Source organism: Protopterus annectens, chromosome 4.part0, assembly GCF_019279795.1.
Source record: "Protopterus annectens isolate FY-2018-M chromosome 4.part0, PAN1.0, whole genome shotgun sequence".
Classification (NCBI taxonomy): domain Eukaryota; kingdom Metazoa; phylum Chordata; order Ceratodontiformes; family Protopteridae; genus Protopterus; species Protopterus annectens.
In genome coordinates, this window is record NC_056733.1 from 466563025 (window position 1) to 466577846 (window position 14822).

The window sequence follows — 14822 nt, forward strand, 5'->3', positions numbered from 1 at the left end:
GCCTGGTGAAACTTTTGTAGTACATATAACTGACCTGTGAAATAAGGTTAAAATGTGCAGATTTGGTTATTTAAGGGATGAGCTGATAAAAGACAGACTTGTGTGGCATTAAAGATGATACTGTGGGAAAGATTTTGCTTCATGACAGTGATTTAACTTTGAATAAGGCAAGTGAGATTTGTCAAACACGCTCACAGAAAAGCACACAAATATGCTTACAAATGAGAACAACTCTAGAAGGCACAGTGATAAAGTTCATGTTGACAGTATGCAACAAGTTATTAAAAGAAACAGGCCCAAGCACATGGCAGTGACTGTAGCCCCTGCAGCACTCACTTGTAATCCCCAGAACCTTACAGTAAATTCCAGAGTTCGCACAGTCTCAGTGAATCATAAGTGAGTCAGCCAACTCAAAGCATGGGCCCCAACCCAGTTTCATTGCCAACTGTCATAATTGTGGTGGAAGTCAAGAATCTAAAGGGAGAAAGGTTTAGCTTTTGGTCAACAATGCCACAAATGTAATTTCAAAAGGTTTTGGAAATCAAAAGGCCCACATTCTTTTACTAAAAGTGAACATTTTAAGAAACAATTTGATCAGTTAGACGGTTGCAACCCTACTCTGTAGGTTGATGGTGTGTCAGTGCTTCATGAGGCAGTCAATGCAGTAGACTTAAGGGCAACAAATGAAGTATTTTGTACTGTTCGGTAAATGGCAAACCCTCAGAGCTCAAAGTTGATACAGGTTCTAAGTGCAATGTTATGTCAGTAGAAACATTTGCTAGAGTATGTCATGGTGAAAGGCTTGATTTGTCAAGGTTTGTGAAGCTTGTTGCTTATGGAGGTGAAGAAATTCAAACTGAAGGCTCAGTAGTGCATTCCTGTTACTCTGCTTGAAGAAGCCATACCTCTCAAGTGCACCTCATTACGAGGAACATACCTCATTTGGGGTCTTAAAAAGTTCATGTACCTCGAAGTTCCACACTGAAAGGGTCTGTCACAAATTCAGTGTTCGGAATTTTTTAACTGATACCCATGGTAAACAGAAAATCATATTAATGCATTAAAAGATCTTTTTTATAAGTAAAACTAGCATATTTTAACCATCTTATGACCATCCTAGTTGAAATTGTTCATAAGATGTTAGTATGTGTTCCACATTTTGCCCATTTGTTCCACATTATGAGGGATAGTGTTCCTCATTTTGGAGATAGAAGACTGAGAGCTATGGAAGAAACTACGACTTGTTTTGTGGTAAAGAGGCACGTCTAGTCATTATTAGGGCTCAAAGACAGTTTGAAAATGGGACTGCTTTCAATTAATAAGGAAGTCCACCATGTTAGCTTAAAAGAACACTACTCTAATTGTGTCCAGTACATTTTTTTCTACTTATGCTGATCCTTTTGACGACAAACTAGTCAAACTTCCAGTTGTGTACTCCATGAAGTTAGACCCAGAGATCAGGCCAGCAAGTAAAGTTCCAATAGCCATGCAGAACAGAGTCAAAACAGAGTTAGAATGGTGCAACAAGGTGCGATATGTCCAGTTGAAACACCAACTGAATGGGTATCTTCCATGGTGGCAGCTCATAAAAAATACTCAGATGATATCAGAATATGCATTAATCCACGAGATTTGAACAAAGCACTAAAAAGACATGATCCAACATGCACAGTCAAAAAAGTCGCAGCCTTGATGCCAACTGCCACTATTTTTTCTGTTTTAGATTTCAAAGAAATCATTTGGGCAATTTCAGCTTGACAAAAATCATCATTACTCACTACATTCAGTACTCCGTTTGGCAGATACAGATTTTTGAGAATGCCATTTGGGATAAATTCTTCCAGTGAAGTCTTTCAACGTGCAATGGAGCAAATTTTTTCTGGGTATCCTTGAACTATTACAGTAGACATACTAGTAGGAGGTAATGATGAAGCGGAGCATGACAGAAACTCAGAAAAGTTCTTGAAAGGGCACGTCAAGTGAATCTTGAGCTCAACCAAAGAAATGCAATTTCAGGCTACAAGAAGTTACATACATCGGCCATTTATTTACAAGTCCAGGCCTACGACCAGACCCTTCAAAGCAAACAGCCATTCTTGAGTTGCCAACTCCAGACAATGTTCAAACCCTGCAATGTTTTCTTGGCATGGCCAACCACCTAGGCAAGTTTATTCCAGACTTCAGCCAACTTTCAGCACCGCTTAGAGAGCGGACACGTAAAGATGTCTCCTGGTCTTGGTTAGATCACCACCAAAGAGCATTTGATGTTCTGAAACAGAGTTGTTAGTCCACCAACTCTCAGATACTATGATGCTCACAAACCAGTTACACTTTCCGGTGATGCTTCAAAACTTGGTCTTGTGCAGTCATTCTACAAGATGACCAACCTGTTGCCTATACATCAATAACTCTTACCTAAACTGAAATGCAGTATGCCCAGGTTGAGAAACAGCTTTTGGCAATTGTGTTTGCATATTGGTAGACCTATCCAGATCGAAAGAGACCACCAACCTCTAGTCACTATCTTGAGAAATCCAATGCATTCAGCTCAAGCCTGACTGCAACGTATGATGCTGAAATTGCAAAAATATAACTTCAGTCTTGTCTACAAGAAAGGCAAACTTCAACTTGCTGATACATTATCCAGATTGCTCAGAAACACCACAGAACAGCATGAGAATCAGTCTTGATTTTGAAGTCATGGAAGTGAGAAATTTTTCTTCCACACGTCTTCATGAGCTGAGAGATCACACAGCTACAGATCCAGTTTTACAAAGGCTCAACCACTTTAACAAGGATGGCCGTCAGAACAATCTAGTTTACCTGAAGTGCAGCCTTATTTTCCATGCAGAGATATTTTGTCTGACAACAGTATCATAATGAAAGGTCCGAAAATAATTGTTCCAATATCGTTGCAACCAGAGTACATTACTATCTTGCATCATGGTCACCCATGAACCGAATCTACCAAAAGAAGAGCAAGAGGGTTAGTAGTCTGGCCTTCTATGTCACAAGACATTGGGAGAGCACTTTTATTTTATTCAGTGTGTAATAGTACAAAGCCACATCAACAGAAGGAACCACTTCAACTAAACCAGATTCCTAAACTACCTTGGTCGACAGCCACTGACATTTTTGAGTGGAAGGTCAAGTATATTTGGTGTTTGTGCACTCTTACGCCAATTGGTCTGAGATTGACCTACTTCCTAACCTAGCATCCAGTACCATCATTACTAAGAAGAATTGTCATTCTGCAGTACATGGTGGTCTGCACCAAGTAATTTCTGACAATGGCACGCAGTTTACAAGCCAACAGTTCAAAAGATTTGCTTAAGAATGGGACTTTACTCATGTCACAAGTAGTCCAGAGTACTCGTAGTCCAATGGTTTGGCAGAACATGCAGCTCAAAGTGCAAAGCAGTTACTAGAAAAGTCAAAATGAGATAATAGTGAGGTTTTCCTGAATCTCTTGAACCTCAGAAATGTTTCTTGTGATCAACATCTTGGTTCACCTGCTCAGACTTCTGTCGAGACAAACTAGAACTACATTACCAATCAGTAGTCAATTGTTGGTTCCATGTGTCAGGAACAGATCAATGAAAGCCAATCTGTTGAAGCGCTTAACCCAGAAGTCCTACTATGAGAAGACCAGCAAACCGCTCAATCCATTATGAGAAGAAGTGGTAAGGATGCAAATATCCAAAGGTTATGAACGGATTGGTGTTGTAAAGAATATTTGCACAGAGCCAAGATCGTATATTGTGGAATTGCAAGGAGCAGTCTTTAGGTGGAATTGGAAGCATTTGAAACCAGTGTCTGAGCCTATTCTACAACACATACTCTGTGAGAAAGACTATCTCAGAGTGAGTTGTTCAGTGTTCCAATTCTTGAAGTTCCAGAGGACATTACCATTCCTGTGACCAATCCAGAAGTTCCTGATAAGAGCTCTGCACCTCAGACTGTCCCTGCTGCTAAATTTGGTCCACACTGTTATGCCACGAGATACAGTCACATCTCTAAATCCTGCAACAGATATGAAGCAATTTGGACGTTTTGTTTCTAATGTATATAGTAATGCAGGTCTTACTCTGATATTGTTTTTTCAAAGGGCAATCATTTTAAGAGGGATGATGTAGATCGATGTGTGTGTGTACCTTTAAGAAGCTATCCAAGGGCTTGCACAAGTGTATAAATACTGAGCACGTGCAAGCCAGACTGCCATTTTGTAGTTAACTGTCAAGATGCAGGCATGTATATATGCAATATCTGTCTGTTAACAAGTCCGTTCGTACTTCATGATGCTGCTGTCCATCCTGATGTGTTTCTATACATTAAAGCATCTAAACAAACCCCCCCCCGCCTGCTTGTCATTAATATTAGAGAAGGAAGAGTGACACAACACCACTGTAAAGTCACTTATACTGACAAATCATTTGGAACCCCTCCTTGTGTAAGCTTATTTATGGATAGGCCTTACACCAAACTAAGGTCACTTACACCACGAGCAGGGCTTTTAGAATCAGGGCAGGCTTACACCAGGTGAAAATACTTACACCGACATCAACCCTTTTGGAAAACTGCCCAGTACCTTCCACTTTCTTATTTTGGTTATCATGTAATGCATTACTTCATGTCATATTTCATTTGATGCCTCCTCTACTTTTGGCTTTATCCATTTCTTAAATATTGTATCTCATCATGCCAACAAAGATATAGGAAGGTCTGCACTAGTCTCATTGTAGATGTACAGTTTATGTATATAGCTCTTGTTTTTTATCTTCTAACTTGCCAGACTATATTTAGCCTTTTAAATACGTTTTTCCAGGTCTCTTTCTTGGTCTGTAACAAAGTAGTATACCATCTGCAAACAAGGATACTGTTCACTTATTTGCCCTGACTGATAACCCATTATATCAATAAGAGTATCTGATATCTTTTGCCAGTGGTTCAAAGTAAAGTGCAAATGGAAGGAGAGAAAGGGGACGTCCCTGCCTAGTCCCCCTTATCAGATTGAATGCATTACACTGTATGCCTCCACATTTTATCTGAGCCTTTGATCCATTAGAAACCCTAAATATTACATCAATCCACACACAAGTAAAATGAAAAGGCCTCCAGGCAGAGGTCCGGGATTTCCAGCTAATTCTATCAAAGGCTTTTTCTGTGTCCAATCTCATTAACAGTAACATCTTCTTATGTTATGCAGCCCTCTGAACCATTATCATTCTATTATCTAAGGCCTGCCTTCCTGCTACAAATCCACTGTGATGCCCGTGCCCTGGCCCAGCAATCAAGGAGCCTCAATCCTCACCACTAACACCAGTGTGGGGCGTCTCATATAGGCGGAAAGGATAACAAATATACACAGTAATGTGCAATTTCCCTTAAGAGCACACCGAGATCACAGTAAGTCCAGGGCTGGTCGCTCACTTGCTCTCCAGGTCCCCAATAAGACTCCCCACTGGCACAGCTACAGGGTCCAGATCTCAGCCTAGTGGGCAAGCTAACACCTCCAGCACCCTCTCTGTCCAACCAGTGCTTCGTGTCCCTGCCCAAGTAGCTGACACACACACACCCACACTTTGAGAAGAGTTTACACAACCACACAGACACTCCTGGGGAAGGCTGGCACAGGTTCTCCAGCTGTGCCCCTTTCTCCCTGACTATATGGCAGTATCAGCTGCCACCACCCACTAATATTTATTAACTACTAAAAGGCCCTTAAAAGGGTGTCCAATTATTACTGTGCAATATTTTTATCCAGTTGGTAAGTGTGACTAAACATTCAAGGCTTATTAGAGTGACTTGGTACTGGATCACTATATGCATGCAATGTACTCTAGAGCTTAAATTATCTCTACACAAAACCGCCACAGTTAAAAGGGTTTAAAAATATTTAATAATAAATAATTGAAAAATAGAAGTTATGTTCTTACCATAACGTTCCATGTTAGTTGTCTTCTTCTCGCCTTCTTCTTGCTGGATGGGTTCGGAGCCGACCTTGGCTCCGACTCGGCCACTCTAAAAGCTCGAGAGTTGGTTCCACCGGCTCGAGGCTCCCCTTATATCCCACAATGCTAGGCGTGAGTTACCTCAGATCTCGTTTGTAAGCTAGGCCCAGCTATAATAGTAATAGAATAACTAAAAACAAAGTCCACCTCTATAAACCAGGGAGAAGAGAAGGGTAACCTACATCCTGATCCAGGAAAATATGCACAGCAGCATATACCTAAAATAAAGAGGTGGTAGAAAGAGAGGTCACAATCAAACTCCTCTAGGTCTGTCCAGGCCAGGGGGAAGGAGGGTGGGGCCTTAAGAAGGCGAGAAGACGACAACTAACATGGAACGTTATGGTAAGAACATAACTTCTATATGTTAAGTTGTCTATCTCGCCTTCATTCTTGCTGGATGGGACCGCGTCCCTAGCACCTTGTCCCGGGTGGCCTAGCGGAACAGACTCTTGAGAACAGTGGAACCAAAGTTAGCTCTATGCCTAGAAGCTAAATCCAACTTATAATGAGAGATGAAAGTGTGAGGAGTAGCCCAAGTAGCCGCTGCACAAATGGTGTCAATAGGCAGTCTGTCTTGGAAGGCTATAGAAGTAGCCAAAGCTCTGGTAGAATGGGCTTTAGGTTTGTTAGGCAGCTTTTGGTGTCTAATTTCATAAACAAGGGAAATTAGAGATGTTAGCCATCTGGATAATGATACCTTTGAAACTGAAAGTCCCTTTCTGCCTTCTGCATAAGAGACAAACAGCTGGTCAGATTTTCTGAATTGTTTGGTTCTATCCAAATAGTACCTTAACTGACGATGAACATCTAGCCAATGCAATTTTTGTTCAGACCTATTAGAATATTCTGGAAAAAACACAGGGAGGTCAATGCTTTGATTTAGGTTAGACGCCGAGGCTATCTTAGGTAAAAAGGACGGGTTGGTTCGTAAAGATACCCTGTCCTTATGGAACAACAGATAAGGAGGTCGACAGCTGAGTGCATGAAGTTCTGAAACTCTTCTAGCTGAAGTAATAGCTACCAGAAAAAAAGTCTTCCATGATAGCAATTTTAAAGAACAGGAGGCTGCAGGTTCAAAAGGGGAGAGAATCAAAGAACTGAGAACTAAATTTAGGTCCCAAGGAGGAGGAGGATTTCTTATCGGAGGTCTGAGTAGAAAAACTCCCTTCAAAAAAGCTTTGCAAAGCTTGTGGGACATGATGGCAGACTCTGAAATGCCCACATGAAAGTTAGAAATAGCTGCCAATTGAACTTTAAGAGTAGAAGGAGATGAACCTGCATGGAAGAGTTCAGCTAGGAAATCAAGGACCATTTGGATGGAAGCAGTGAAAGGATCTAGGTCCCTTCCTTGAGCCCAATAGGTGAAACGTTTCCACTTACTCAAATAAATCTTTCTAGTGGAAGATTTATGGGAAGCTATCAAAATATCTCGGACAGAGTGAGATATTTGAGGAAGCCTGGCTAAGGTTGGAATTGGAGGAACCAAGCAGTGAGGTACAGAGAGGGAAGGGAGCGATGAAACTGACCCGACTGATGGATCAAAAGATCTGGAACTAGGTCCAGATGCCAAGGTCGCTCCAACAGAAATTGATGTAGAAAGGGGAACCAAACCTGTCGAGGCCAGTAAGGAGCAATGAGGATCAACGAGGCCTTCTGAGCGATAGCTTTCTGTATCACTTGAGAGATTAGTGGGAAGGGAGGAAATGCATACAGAAGTCCCCGGGGCCAAACTTGGACTAGGCGTCTCTGCTGGGCTGACCTGGTAGAGGAATAGGGTGAAATAATCTCTGCACTTGCTGTTTTGGGGAGTAGCAAAAAGGTCGCAGCAAGGCTGACCCCACTTGAGAAAAATTTCTCTCATAACAGAGTCTTTCAGAGACCACTCGTGAGGCATGAGGACAGCTCTGCTCAACTTGTCCTTGATTTGATTGGACTTCCGGGGATGTGCGTTGCTATCAGAAACGCTGAGAAGAAATCGTCCATTGCCACAGTCTGAGTGCTTCTCGACACAGGGGTAGGACCTGGTTCCGCCTTGTTTGTTGATATACCACACTACAGACATATTGTCCATCTGGATTGCTATCGTTCCCAAGGGAAGAGAGTCTTGAAGGGCTTGCAACGCTAAAAGCACTGCTCTCATCTCTAGAACATTTATGTGCAAGTGGCATTCGTGTGGTTGCCATGTGCCCTGGACAGTTCTGCCCTGATAATGCCCCCCCACCCGATCAGGGAGGCGTCCGTTGTCAGAGTAGCAACCGGAGGAAGGGACAAAGGGTCTTCCCAATAAGAGCTGAGGGAAGACATCCACCACAGAAGATGATTCCTGCATGTCTGCGTAATCATAATGGTGTGGGACATCGGAAGTTGCTGGTATGACCATTGCGTGAAGAGCATCCATTGAAGGATTCTCATGTGGAACCTGGCTAATGGAAGCAGAGGTATGGCAGCCGCCATAATTCCCAACACTTTCAGAACTAACCTGGCTTTGACTCTGTTGCTGCTGAAGAGGAGTGAGACCAGTTTGTGTATGTCTGCTATTCTCTGATGTGTTAGTCTACAGACATGTTGACTGTGTCTAGATTTGCGCCTATGAAGGTAATAGTGCGACAAGGCAACAAAACAGACTTTTCGCAATTTATTGAAATGCCTAACTTTTGACAAATGCGAAGGTGTAGTCCCTGGCCATTAGGAGAAGATGCTTGGTGGGAGCTGTGAGGAGCCAGTCGTCCAAATATGGAAACACCTGGAATCCTTGGCGTCTCAGGTGAGAAGCTACCACTGCCATGCATTTGGTAAACACCGGGGGCAGTGGTGAGACCAAAGGGCAGGGCCCTGAATTGAAAATGACTGGTTCCCAGCCTGAAGCGGAGGAATCTTCTGGAGCGTATGTTCATTTTTATGTGATAGTACGCATCCTGAAGGTCTATAGAGCACATCCAGTTTCCCTTTCCCAAAAGGGGAAGGATGGACTGCAGCGTGACCATCCGAAATCTTGTTTTCTTGACTGACTTGTTCAAGATACTGAGATCCAAAATTGGTCTCCAGTCCCCTGTTTTCTTTGGAACTAAAAAGAACCTGGAGTAGATTCGGATCCTTGCTGGTCTGCTGGAACTGGCTGAATTGCTCTTTTTGCAAGCAGCTTTGAAATTTCCAAAGTTGCAAGATCCCTTTGAGCGGGTGGAACATCTGGAAGGGATTTTTTTGATTGGTTTGGAATGCGAATGAATGGAATGGAATAGCCTTCGGAAATGATGGATTGTACCCATTTGTCTTGAGTCAGGGATAGCCAGGCTTCTGGGTACAGTGACAATCTTCCCCCGACTGCCTCCGAAGGTGGGCAGTCGGGCAACACCTCAGGGATGCTGAAAGGGCTTATCAGAGAAGACTTCCCGATTGCCCTGGTTCTGCGGACCCCCCCTGCCTCTAGGCGGCGTCTACCATTGTTGTTCCCCCTCTGCCTCTGGCGGGAACCGACTTTGTCGTCAGGCGAAGTCCCTTGAGATTGTTTGGAACCACATTTTCCCACTTTTCTGGCCTTTGGGGTAAGGCCTAGGAGGAGTAGAAAATGGACTCCGGCGGCAGAAAGAGTCTTGCCATCTGTCTCGCACCTAGTCAAGGTCTCTTTCACTTGAGGACCAAAGAGATGATCCATCAAGCGGGAATTAGTGAAAGACGTTTTAAAGGGGTCCATAAAGTTGCATAGCCGCATCCAGGCATGCCTGCGTAAGGCCACACCTGTCCCTGCGGCCCTGCTCGCTCCATCAGCCGCATAAGAAAGGAGGCATGGAGGAGTTAGCTATGGAGTTCAGGGTAGCCAGCTGAGTGTTCATCTTGTCTTGAAAACCTACAGCTGAAGGATCCTTCAACATGTCACTCGCTTCTTTGATCAAGTCTCTTTGAAGACGAGTAAAATGGCATAGGTAGTTCAGCGAGCATAGCAAAAGTCGCTGACGAGAACATCCGCTTCCCGTACCTGTCCATAGACCTAGATTCTTTGTTAGGGGGATGAACAGGCACTGAAGGATCAGCTAGTTCCTTCTTGGTGGCAGCAGCTACCACCATAGCATCCACAGAAACACCTTTTGTGAGAAATTGCTTGTCAGTTGGTGCTGTTATAAATTTGGAGGGTCTCCTGGGGTAGGGTCCACTGAATCAGGAGCCGTCCAGGCCTTCGTTGCAACCACCTGCATGAGGGGATCAAAGGGGGACACCCAGGAGGTGGAAGGGCGAGAGCCAACGCCTCAAGATACACAGATTCATCCTCCGAAGGGTTAAGGGCTGGCCAATTTCCCTCTGTTTCAGGATCTCTAGAATGTCTGCGAAAGAGACATCTTCAGAAGGGAATGTGGGAACCCTCGGAATCCTCTAAATCTGTGTCAGAGGTGACAGACTCAGGTGAGTCTATGTGCTTCCTCTTACACTTTCTCTTCCTAGGGGGCTCCCCTGCCAATTCAGGAGAGGCCTCGGAAGAGGATGAGATCCCCACAGGGGATTCTTGAAGAGCTTGCTCTCTGCGGTCTGGGATGAGGGAGTGAGTCGACATAACCAAAGGCACCGAAGTGGGAGGGGCGGAGCCGACTGTGGAGTCGAACAAGGTTCCAACACACTCCGCATGACCTCGAATGCACCCCTGTCAGGCAGAGCCAGTGGTCCCTGCTCCAAGAAGCTGAGAACCTCCCTCGGCACCGACAGAGATGGCTCCGAGGCCGATGTCGGAGCCGAACTCACCAGCACCGAAGCACCGAGAGGGAGAGGGGGGTCGGACAAGGGTCCGATGCCACTCACCCCCTTGGAGCCGACGAGGGAAGCCCGGCACCGAGATTCTTCAAAGGAAGAAATCGGAGCCGACGACAGAGCCGAAGACAAATGTATCGGCTCCGACGTTACCACAGTCTCGGTCCCGAGACGCCCCGGCTTCGAGCTCAAAGGAGTCGGAGGAGGAATATTTATTGGAACAAGTTGAGGCATCGACTGATGAGTCGGACTCTGGAGCATTTGGGCCAGTGCCTCGGACTTCAAAAGTCTACTCACTACCCTCTGGAGGTCGTGATCCGAGAGCCTCGATGACCTGGAGGAGTGAGATCTATGGCTCCGTTCAGACAGCAGGGGAGACGCTGGAGCCGAATGAACGGAGCCAAGGGACGGTGACCTCGATCTCTTTCTAGATGTCGGCTCCGATGGTCTGATCGGAGCCGACCCAGGAATCTCTAATGCCTCGGCTCCGGCTGGAACCGAGGAAACCACGGATACTGCAGTCAAAGACTCATCGGCTCCAGCCGGAGCCGATGAAGCAGTAGGCTTCGAAGCTTTAGGCCTCGACTCTGAAACTGGAGCCGAGGTCTTAGAAGCCTTAGAAGGTTTCCCCAATGACACAGAAAGGGAACCTTCAGGCTGGATTAAACCCCTCAAAATGAGTTTATTTTTTCTCTCCTGCAGGACTCTAGGGCTGAAGCCATGGCATACAGCACAAGAGTCCTGCAGGTGTAAAGGTCCCAGGCAATACACACAAGAAGTGTGACCGTCTGTCAGAGACATTTTCTGACAGCACGAGTCACACTTCTTGAAGCCTGAGACCTTTGTTTCCTTGGACATATTCAAGGAACCGAAGTGTAATCACACACAGAAAACACACACACACAGATTACACTAATAGGGTTCAAAGGGAATTATTTAAACTAAAGGTAAGTTAAAATAAAACTCCCTAATCAAACACATACACACCCTAAGGATAGGGAGGAAGGGCCGGAAGGCCTTAGAGAAAGAACTATAAGTTCTTTGGAAAAGGGGGCTGAATAAAAGGTAGAAGGGATAATAAGTCCACTACACTATGGGGAAAGAAAAATACACTAAGTTAGCCTAAGTCTAAAGAATTTAAACTAGTCTAACTTTCACTAACCTGGAGCCGGTAGAAAACACACCTCGATCGCTGTAGCGGCAAACGAGATCTGAGGTAACTCACGCCTAGCATTGTGGGATATAAGGGGAGCCTCGAGCCGGTGGAACCAACTCTCGAGCTTTTAGAGTGGCCGAGTCGGAGCCGAGGTCGGCTCCGAACCCATCCAGCAAGAATGAAGGCGAGATAGACAACTTAACATCACAAGACAATACTTTTTACTACACAGCGCTAGTCAAGAGTTCAGAGATCACAGAGAAGTACTTAAAATAATTCAGTAGTACAGTTCTGACATCACAGAAAAACACAGTCTAATCTTTCTCATTTCTAGCTATTTCTATGAGAAAACACAAGTCTAAGACAAACTTACATATAGAGCAAGGCAGTGCTGAGTTGGATGGTCAAGACAAAAATGCTTAATGCTCTCTGATTCTCTCGGTTTTTAAAATCACATTCCTGGTTCACATTACATCATTCTTCACCCTTTCCTGGGGTCACAGTACACCATTCTTCACACTTCCCTGGGTTCTCAGGCTAACAGAAAAAATAAGTTATGTACCTACCATAATGTTCCATGTTAGTTGTCCTTTATCTTACCTTCCTTCTTGCAGGATGGGTTTGGAGCTGATCTTCGGCTCCGATTTGGCCACTTAACTACAGCTCAAGAGCTCTTTACTGGCTCGAGGCTACCCCTTATCCCAGAATGCCCAACGTCAGCTACCCAGATCTTGTTTAAGATAGCTCACACTAGACATAGCTATAGAAGATAATCCATTAATAAACCTGGATATACAGTTAATTGTCATGGTTTGGTTGGGAAGCAATTAATAACAAAACAAATTAGCCAGTGAAACCATTGAGAAACTCCTCTCAATCCTCGAGGAAGGGAGAAGGAGAGAGGGGCGCAAGAAGGAAGGCGAGATAAAGGACAACTAACATGGAACGTTATGGTAGGTACATAACTTCTTTATGTTAGGTTGTCCAATCTCGCCTTCATTCTTGCTGGATGGGACAGCGTCCCTAGCACCTCAATCCTGGCTCATTGGAACAGACTCTTCAGAACCGTGGAACCAAAGGAAGCCCATGCCCAGGAGACCACATCTACTTTGTAATGAGAAATGAATATATGAGGATCTGCCCAAGTAGCTGCTGCACAAATCGAGTCTATGGGCAATCTAGACTGAAACGCTACCGAAGAAGCTACTGACCTGGTTGAATGACCTTTGGGTTTTGTTGGAAGATCTTTTTGTCGCAAATGGTAGGTATGGGCTATGGTGTCTGATAACCATTTTGACAAGGTTACTTTAGAAACTGGAAGGCCTTGTTTGTTGTTAGCAAATGAAAGGAACAACTGATCAGATTTTCTTATTTCTTTAGTTCAATGGCGATAGAAACGCAGTTGTCTATGCACATCCAGTTGGTGTAATCTGTATTCTGCCTTGTTGGAATAATTAGGGAAAAAGACAGGAAGTTCAATGGACTGATTCAAATTGTGGTCTGAACAAACTTTAGATAGAAAATATGGGTTGGTTCTCAGAGAAACCCTATCTTTGTGAAAAACTAGGTATGGAGGGCGAACAAATAGTGAATGAAGTTCTGAAACACATCTGGCAGAAGTAATAGCAACTAAGAAAAGTTTTCCAAGAGAGAAATTTCAAGGAACATGATGCTGCTGGTTCAAAGGATGGCAGTATCAAGGAGGAGAGAACCAAATTGAGATCCTGAGGTGGAAGTGGCTCTTTCACTGGGGGTCTAAGTAGAGATGTACTTCTCCTGAAGGCCTTACAGAGTTTGAGAGACATTATGCTGGAGTTAGAAACTCTGACATGAAAATTTGAAATGGCAGCTAGTTGTACTCTGATGGCAGCAGCCGCTGCACCAGAATGAAACAGTTCTGCTAGGAGGTCCAAAATCTAGTGTACAGGAGCTGTGAAAGGATCTAAATTCCTGGATTCTGCCCAGTAAGAGAATCTTTTCCATTTGCTAGCATAGACTTTCCTTGTATTTGTCTTATGGGAGAAACAATAATATCACGCACTGCTGGGGAAATATTATGGAGCCTGGCTAGGATTGGAAGTGGAGTAACCAAGCTTTGTTAATCAGGCTGACTGAGGGCTACCTGCAAGCAGATAACCCAAATGTAATGACTGCAACAGTGAAATACGAAGAACATCAGAAACCAACTTTGTCGAAGCCAATAGGGGGCAATGAGGATCATTTTGCAACCGAACAATTTTGCTTTCTGAATAACTTTTGGAATTATGGGAAAGGGGGAAATGCATAAAGGAGTCCCTGAGGCCAACCATGGACTACAGCATCCATGGGTGTCTGATCTGGAGGAGGAACAAGGGAGAAGTAATTGCTGCATTTGTTGTTGAGGGGAGAGGCAAAGAGATCGCAGCAAGGCTGGCCCAATTTGCAGAAAATAAGATCCAAAATTTCCTGTTTCAGAGACCACTCATGAGGCATGAGGAAAGCCCTGCTGAACCTGTCCGCTATTATGTTGGATGTCACAGGGATATGCGTTGCTATCAGAAAAAGTTGGGAGGAAATCGCCCATTCCCACAGTCTGAGAGCCTCTCGGCACAAGGGGTAAGACCTGGTTCTGCTCTGTTTGTTGATGTACCAAACCACTGACAATGTCAGTCTGTATTGCAATACTCCCAGAAGGGAGAGTCTTGAAGAGCTTGCAATGCTAGGACCACCGATCTCATCTCCAGGACGTTGATGTGCAAGTGGTACTTGTGAGGTTGCCAAGTGCCTTGGACTGTCTTCCCTAGATAATGCCCCCCACCCCACCCTATCAGGGAAGCTTCTGTGGTCACTGTGGCGACCGGATGGGGTTTCATGAAAGGTCTGCCCTGAGTAACTAGTGGAGAGCCATCCACCAAGAAAGGTGTCTTTTGCAAGATTCCATA

The 14822-nt window shown here is 44.5% G+C and overlaps 1 protein-coding gene across 1 annotated transcript in view; it reads right to left on the reverse strand.

Moving 5' to 3' along the window:
* The window catches only part of TRAFD1 (TRAF-type zinc finger domain containing 1), a 1071672-nt gene that overhangs the window by 296641 nt on the left and 760209 nt on the right, over positions 1-14822 (reverse strand). The window lies entirely within an intron of this gene.